The 7414-nt window shown below is 49.4% G+C and overlaps 1 long non-coding RNA gene across 1 annotated transcript; it reads left to right on the plus strand.

Annotated features, from left to right (window-relative positions):
• Window positions 1-786: 786 nt before the first annotated feature.
• Window positions 787-3517, plus strand: LOC119091382 (uncharacterized). The gene is made up of 3 exons (XR_005093414.1): window positions 787-963; window positions 1935-2020; window positions 2605-3517. It is a non-coding gene; the product is annotated as an uncharacterized LOC119091382 (long non-coding RNA).
• The last annotated feature ends 3897 nt before the right edge of the window (window positions 3518-7414 follow it).

Here is a 7414-nt window from a genome sequence, read left to right on the forward strand (position 1 = left end):
ATTTCCTTAAAAAATGTATTTTTTACGCGGTCCGTGTGTCAGATATCGGAACGCCTTACATCCGCACGCAGTGTGCGATGCGGATGAACGCAGTTTTCCATACTTTTATGGGACGGGCGCCGTAGCCCCACAAAAGCTCCCAATTTTTGGTTCGTGGTCGCGGACGAATGGTCCATCAATGCGACATGCTGTTTTGATTAAATAGCAAAGTCGTTTAAGCTGGTGCGCCTCCCACGGCATGCATGTGGAAATCCGCTCCCCACGGCATCATGTGGAAATCCGCTCCCCACGGCATCATGTGTGAATCCGCCTCCCACGGCATCATGTGTGAATCAGCTCCCCACGGCATCATGTGTGAATCGCCTCCCCACGGCATCATGTGGAATCAGCCTCCCCACCATCATGTGTGAATTAGCCTCCCCACGGCATGTGTGAATTAGCCTCCCCACGGCATCAGTGTGTGAATAGCCTCCCCACGGCATCGTGTGAATAGCTCCCCACGGCATCATGTGTGAATCCGCCTCCCCACGGCATCATGTGTGAATCCGCCTCCCCACGGCATCATGTGTGAATCAGCCTCCCCACGGCATCATGTGTGAATCCGCCTCCCCACGGCATCATGTGTGAATCCGCCTCCCCATGGCATCATGTGTGAATCAGCCTCCCCATGGCATCGTGTGTGAATCAGCCTCCCCACGGCATCATGTGTGAATTAGCCTCCCCACGGCATCATGCGTGAAGGACGTTCACAGCTCCACCCGCGTCTGTCGGCAGTACGTGACTCCTCTGGCCATGGCCATCGTGCTGGGCACACTGATCGCCGGGCAGTACGGCTTCCTGCCCGTCAGAACCAAGCAGGTGGTGAAGAAGCTGCAGCGGCTTCACTACGAGTCCCACCTGGAGCCGCCCCACCGCCGACACCGCCGCGCGCTCGGCGAGGAGGCGCTGGACTGGCTGCTGCAGGTACTGCGCTGGGGCGGGTGCGGGTACAGGCTGCGGATGGGGGCCAGGGTACAGGTGCCGTGTGCCTGGGTACAGCTTTTCAGCCGGGCGCGGGCTGATTTTTTAGCCAAGCAGGGCGCTGCTGGCCCTCGTTTGACCTGAGAGAAGATAACAGCGTCAGATCTCAGGGATGTATTTGATAGAAACTTAAAAGCACGATGGTAATGCGTTTGGGATGCAGTGAGTACCGATATTACCTGAGGACCAAACAACTTCCGGGCCATTAAAGTAAAATTCAGCGAATGAAACACATTGTATCTCCAAAAAGACCTGACGAGGTAAAACCCAGCTGGTTGCGCCAAGGCAACACTTGCGAGACGCGCTGGTGCCTACTCCCCGGGAAAGCTAGATCACTTTGCGGCAGATGTGGGGCACCGTTGTTTGTGGCTCACGTACTAGATGAGTGTCGGGGCTCCGAGATTGAGCAGAACCGCTGTCTTAAACTGAGCCGCATTACCTAGCTTCTCTATTAAGTGATCCCTTGTCGATCGATCCTCGGGCAGTTTTGATCTTTCTGAGAAACACGGACTTCAAACTTTGGTATTCACCGGCCCAGACAACTGAACATGTGCATACCACATGGTGTGGGTACGTTTTGTTTCTAAGCCGTACTGTTCTGGTAAGCAGCTGACGGGCGTGCTGACACGTAATGCTGGCAATCTGTTGTCAGATTCTGTTCATAGTTTGCTGACGTAGTTCCTTAAAAACAAAGCGCGGACACAAATTACCAACGTAGTTGAAACCCTGTATCTGACAACTGAACACGGTTTTGAGCTTGTGGGACCGGGGTACACTTACGTTGCAGTTCAAGGTACGGGTTTGAGGTACACACATGTGACTGAGAGCAGATGTTGGATTTGCAAGACATCTGATCGTATTTGCCACGTGTCTTATGGTCTTTGGAATGAATATAATGGGTCAAACGTTCTCAGACGCTTCATACGCTGGATGAGGCAACAGCCCGCCTTGCAAACGGCCAACGAACTGGAGGCAAACGGAGCGGCACGTGGAAATAGGCGTGAGCATTCCAAGTCGTCTGGATAGCAGCGGTTGTACCTTTTGGTGGCGGGAAATTCATTAACACTCCTGCACACCAGTGGCCGATGTGTCGTTTGTTTGAGTACGCTCAACTTGAACTTAAGAGTTCAAGTTGGGCGTACCCAAACAAACTTTAAGAAATCCTAAAAGACACGTTAAGACCAACACTAAGACGGCAACTGGAACATTGAATATAAAACTATTAACTTAGATCTACAGATAACTTGTTTATTGAAGCTTATAACAAACAGATTAACCAACATGTCTGCTTATTTCTTGTTTATGGCGCCTTGATCACTGAAAACCGTTAAGTTCGGCACGAATCATTTCGTGGGTTGTTTGACATTTTCACAAGACAGTTAAAAAAAGACAGGATCACCATACCACATCGAATTAAGACAACGTTCTGAAGCCTATTCAGTGAAGTGAGCTATGATGTTTTCAACTGCGCTGAAAAAGACATTGGTCGTTTTTCTAAGTCATAACGGTGTTTCTCTTCCATGCGTATATGCACGTTTGATGTACTCCCGTCGAATGCATGCGTTAATCATTTTGATTTTGCAGCATTCTGAACCTGCGACTGGTGACGCTGACTGAACAATGCCTCAAAGACTCTGCAGCGGCTCTGCATGGAACCCATTTTTGACATCACACCCAGGAAAATAGTCATGAGAACTGTGGCAGCGCTTGAGCTGGCAACGGCCATTTGAGAGCTTTTATAAGTTCAGTTTGATCTTTCGCCTTGTCGATGACAGGTTTGTGTGCCATTGACAATGTTTCAAGATCATGCAGGCTCAGATGGATATGTGCGACTGGTAAACGTCTAACTGATCGGGTCTTCAAGTCATCCAGGCTGCCAACGTGCAATTTTGGCTGTTGAATTGATGCGTTGTTACGATGACCTGTTTCATACGTTTCACATTGCTTTTTACCACATAGCCTATGTATGTGTGACAACATGATGCTCTAAGGTGTTTTATTGGAGCTGTTCCGTTATTTTTTGGCTATATGTGCAAATGTGTCCAATAACTTAGTCTTTATGTACCTTCTGCCTTTATTTGTTTGGAGGCACTGGCCATTTTCCGCTTGCATTATTAGACAAGAACCTGATTTGGTACCAACTATAAAATCCACTGAAACAGGATGAGCAGGGAAGAAACTTATCATTCGTCGCCACCTTTATCAAAGTAGTCAGTTCATTTTGCTCCACAACAGCTTTTGTTTCGTCATTATCTACCAAGTTATTAGTTAATTTTGAGAACTTGGTACGATGGGGCAAAATTATAAACAGCGCAAACGTGAAATGGCGAATAGGTGCAGCATAAACCAGTAGAACGCCTGCGGAATTTTTTTTCGTTTCTTCTTACAGCCCGGACGACAAACCACGGGTTTTGCTCATGCTCGTCACATTTGTTGTAAATTCGATTTCGCACCACATGGGGTCTCTGTCTAATGATGAGAATAAAGCATGCATATCTTCCTAGTTTGTCCTGTTTAATATGGTCCACTGGCCTCTGGAATGTCCTCAGCAATACGACACGCACTGTTCTGCTGTCAGTCTCACCCTCACCGATATACGTATGTGATAATCAGAACCCATTTGACACGGCTCTGGTCAACATTGTCGTAACAGGCGATAAAGCGACAGCTCCGAGCTCACAACAGCCATTGTCAAAGTTGAGTAAGTCTTAGCCATTGCGAGGGCTAATTTCGCTATGCACTGTGATCAGATCTTTTCTCTGGTTGCCAAAGGTTACAATGTGGTGCCAAAACATTGCAGGAGGTTATATAGATTACTCGCTATGCCCAGATCGACTGGAAACGATGTACAAAGCACGTGCAGCAAGTTTGGCGCGTGGCAAATCAGCTGTGGGTCGCGGGTGAAACTCTAGCCCGGCGCGCATGTGAAGCGCCGTTGACAAAAACAGCGGCCATCGGGAACCGGTTGGTCGCCTGTCAGCGCTTCCGTCAGGGCACCGAGGCATGGCGCTGTGTGACGGATGCCCCACCGGCGCGGCGCGGGAGCTTTCCAGGCCCGGGACCCGGTTTGGAGGCCCCAGGGGCCCATGAGTATGGGTTGGAAGTTCGATGGGCGTCGTAAGCTGTCAACAAGTACCGCGGTCCTGGGCCCCAGAAGTCCTCGCACCTCCAGGGGGAGAGGCGGAGATGTAGTTTCTGTCAGTAGGGTTGGCTCCAGCCCGTCCCCCCCCCCCCCCCCCACTTGGGAGCCGCTTGCCCTAAATTTGAGAAAAGTTGGCGGAATCCATAGAGAACTCCGCTTCTTGGTGGCTTTTCGGAGTAGATTTTGTCATGTTTCACTGCTCATCCCTTCCCCCAACTCATTTAGCGAAACTACTCCCCCTGGATGGGGCTGGGGAGGGCGATCCCGAAATCCCCCCTCCCTTGGCTACGCCAGTGGTGCAGACCCTCATCAAACGTGGACTCAACACCATCTGAGTGTTGGGTCATGGCGTGGCGGGTGTTGGGGCCAGTTCGTTATATCTTGACGTGACATTTCAATTTGATACCTAATTAAGACTCATACTTAATTATTTCTCGCGTTCCACTCGCAGACACATGATAAGCAGTTCATGAAGGCTTTGCATGCTCTTATGGAGCCCTGGTATGCCTCCAGTTGATGTGTGTATGGTGTGGTTGATGTGTGGTATCCGCCCTCAGTGGCCTCGAATCGCCTCCACAAGGCTGGTATGACTCCACGGAGGTCTGGTATGACGTCCAGAGGTAGGCGTGACTGACAATATGTACGTGCCGCTTCATGAGGTGCGTGTTCGCGGTGCCACTCTTCTGCGGGGGCCGTCCGTACCTGAACAATTCTGGCATTTTGAATCCGCTGATATAATGCCAGATACTGACCTGACAGCTCCCATTGTTTCGCTTTTTTGAGATCCGACATGCCAAAATGAGGCTATTTTGACGATATTTGCTACGCATTGCAGTGTTCATTTAACGTGCACACAGTCGGAGGCGACTGACCTCGATCCATGCTGAAATCTGCTTGTTGAATACATTCCATTTTATTCTGGTCAGCATATTGAGAGACGCATTACGAATACTGTACCAGCTGTCACAGCGTTTCAGCGGCTGTATCAGCATCAAGGTTTGTTCAGACCTTTTCATGGCCGTGCTCCAAACAGTTGAACACAAATACCTGTGGCGCCGATAGCTGCACGTCAATGTTGACTCGTCGATATTGGCGCGTCGATATTCGGCGTGTCGATATTTTGCGGTTGGTAGGCTGTTCAGTGATATTTTGCGTGTCGGTATTTTGTCATGTAATATCTGGGCTAAATCGGGTGCCATCACTCACCTAACAGCCTTCTGTGGGCCTGCTTAGCCGCCGCCTCCTTTATCCATCGCTGTAAAATGTGTGCTTTTGTCCGCGAGCACATAACTGGCAGCAGGTGACGACTTTGAGAGATAAAGCCAGGGAACGTCACCAACGAAGTCATTGTCAATTCAACACTGTGTTATCCTTCCTACGTAATCCCTAAATTCGCTTATGCCAGCCAATGATCTTGTAAAGATGCGACGAATGACCACATCTGATGTGCTTTATGATATGAACGCATATTTCAGACGCACTGGGCTTCTGTAGGTGTAGGCGATGTCGGTAATAAGGTAGGCAATCTAGCAATGCAGGCGTCTGGAAATACCTTGATTTGCCCTGGCACGCCTGTCACAAGCTATCTCTGCGGGGCCTCTCCTGTAGACGGTGCAGAGCATCTAAAATGGGTCGAAATTTACAAACATAAAGGTCAAGGGAAGCATTACCAAATTTTGGACTTTCTATCTGAGCAATCTGCGTACATTGCTGGGTCGTAGCCTCCTTTGGTCACAGCATAACTCCCTGCACTGCGTTCTGGCTCTCGGTCACCGAAGATCTTGCCGTTATTACGGCCTCCTCTAATTCCAGATAGAGTCTCTTGCACACGACCACTCCCATCCATACTCGATCCCGTCATACCTGGGGTATCGTCTCGATCGTTACAACAACCAGCGGCCGTACCAGGCCCTGGAACAGTTCAGGCACTGAAATGACACCTGGCGATCCAGGCAGATGCATGGCTGTCATCTATATATGCATTTATTTCCACGTGCTGTCTGGCTTAATGAGCTTTCACTGGACGTCAAAATACATAAATGGCCTACTCCGCCCACTCACATCTGCGCCACAAACATTGGGACGCGTCATTGGATTCAAGTACGAATGGTGGTGTCAAATATAATGTCTAACATGTCTATCTCTGGCCTAAATAATGGCGGAATCTTGGTCGCGGCCATCAAGTTTAGCTTGGCTCCTTGGCTCGGGCTGCATCAGGCATGCATCGGTGCCTAAGTTTTCGGTGAGTAGTCAGGCAATGTTTCTAATGGGGCAAACCAAGTAAAATGCTGGTAATATATCCCTATGTGATATGTGTCATGGAATGGAAAAACTTTATTTCAGCGGTTACATAAATAGTTATAAATCTAGATGAACAAACGTTTATGGAAACTGCGATTTGACACCATATAATGTCATCTTTGTTGTTGGAAAGGTGCTAAAGTGGACCCTGAAATTTGGTTACGCAGGGCTTAAATTGTCTTAATGGAAGCGCCGCTAATGACATGTTGCTAGCCATGGCTAAACTCATGGTCCCATCACAGCCGCTGATCATGTGCATTAGATCGATTTCGGGCTGCAAGGGGGCTCCAATAGTTTTAGGTTACTCAAAAATATATATTCATCCACTTTGCGCACCTGGTGGTGCCTCTCACTGGCGATGACACGTAGCTCGAGAGACAGGTGCTTGAACATTTCGAAGACTGCAGCGAAGGGTGCCGATGGTGTAGAGGTTAACGTGTCTGCGTTAACCACTTCGCGTCTGGGAAACTAGGGGTACGGGGTTCGATTCCTTGCGGTGCCCGCTCCTCCTGCTATGGCGAGAGTCACATGGCCTCAGCCAGGGCGAGAGTCATATAGCCGAAACGCCATATAGTCATAGCCTCAGCAACTGATTGCGTCGTACAGCCTGATGACGGAACCGACAAAGATTGCAGCACTCAGGGATAGCCATGTCAAGGTCGAGTGAACAAGCACCGAAGGAATTGTAATGTTTTCGTCGTTTCGCGTATGTGGAGGATTAACATAGAGCACCCGAATGTTCGCCTAAATGTAGGATTGTTAGATGGCGGAGGAATTTTTCATAGACCAACCTCTTGAGAGCCGAAACCAACTTTCTACATAACATGATCAAACAATGCGGGTGCTGCGCCGGGCCAGCTTTACCACCAGTGTCAATTGGCATGCAGGGACGGGGACGGAGAAATGTGCACTACCGCCCATCCGCGCAATGTAAAGGATGCCTGCACGAGC

Source organism: Pollicipes pollicipes, unplaced genomic scaffold (genome assembly GCF_011947565.3).
Source record: "Pollicipes pollicipes isolate AB1234 unplaced genomic scaffold, Ppol_2.1 Scaffold_1600;HRSCAF=1878_pilon_pilon_pilon, whole genome shotgun sequence".
NCBI lineage: Eukaryota > Metazoa > Arthropoda > Thecostraca > Pollicipedomorpha > Pollicipedidae > Pollicipes > Pollicipes pollicipes.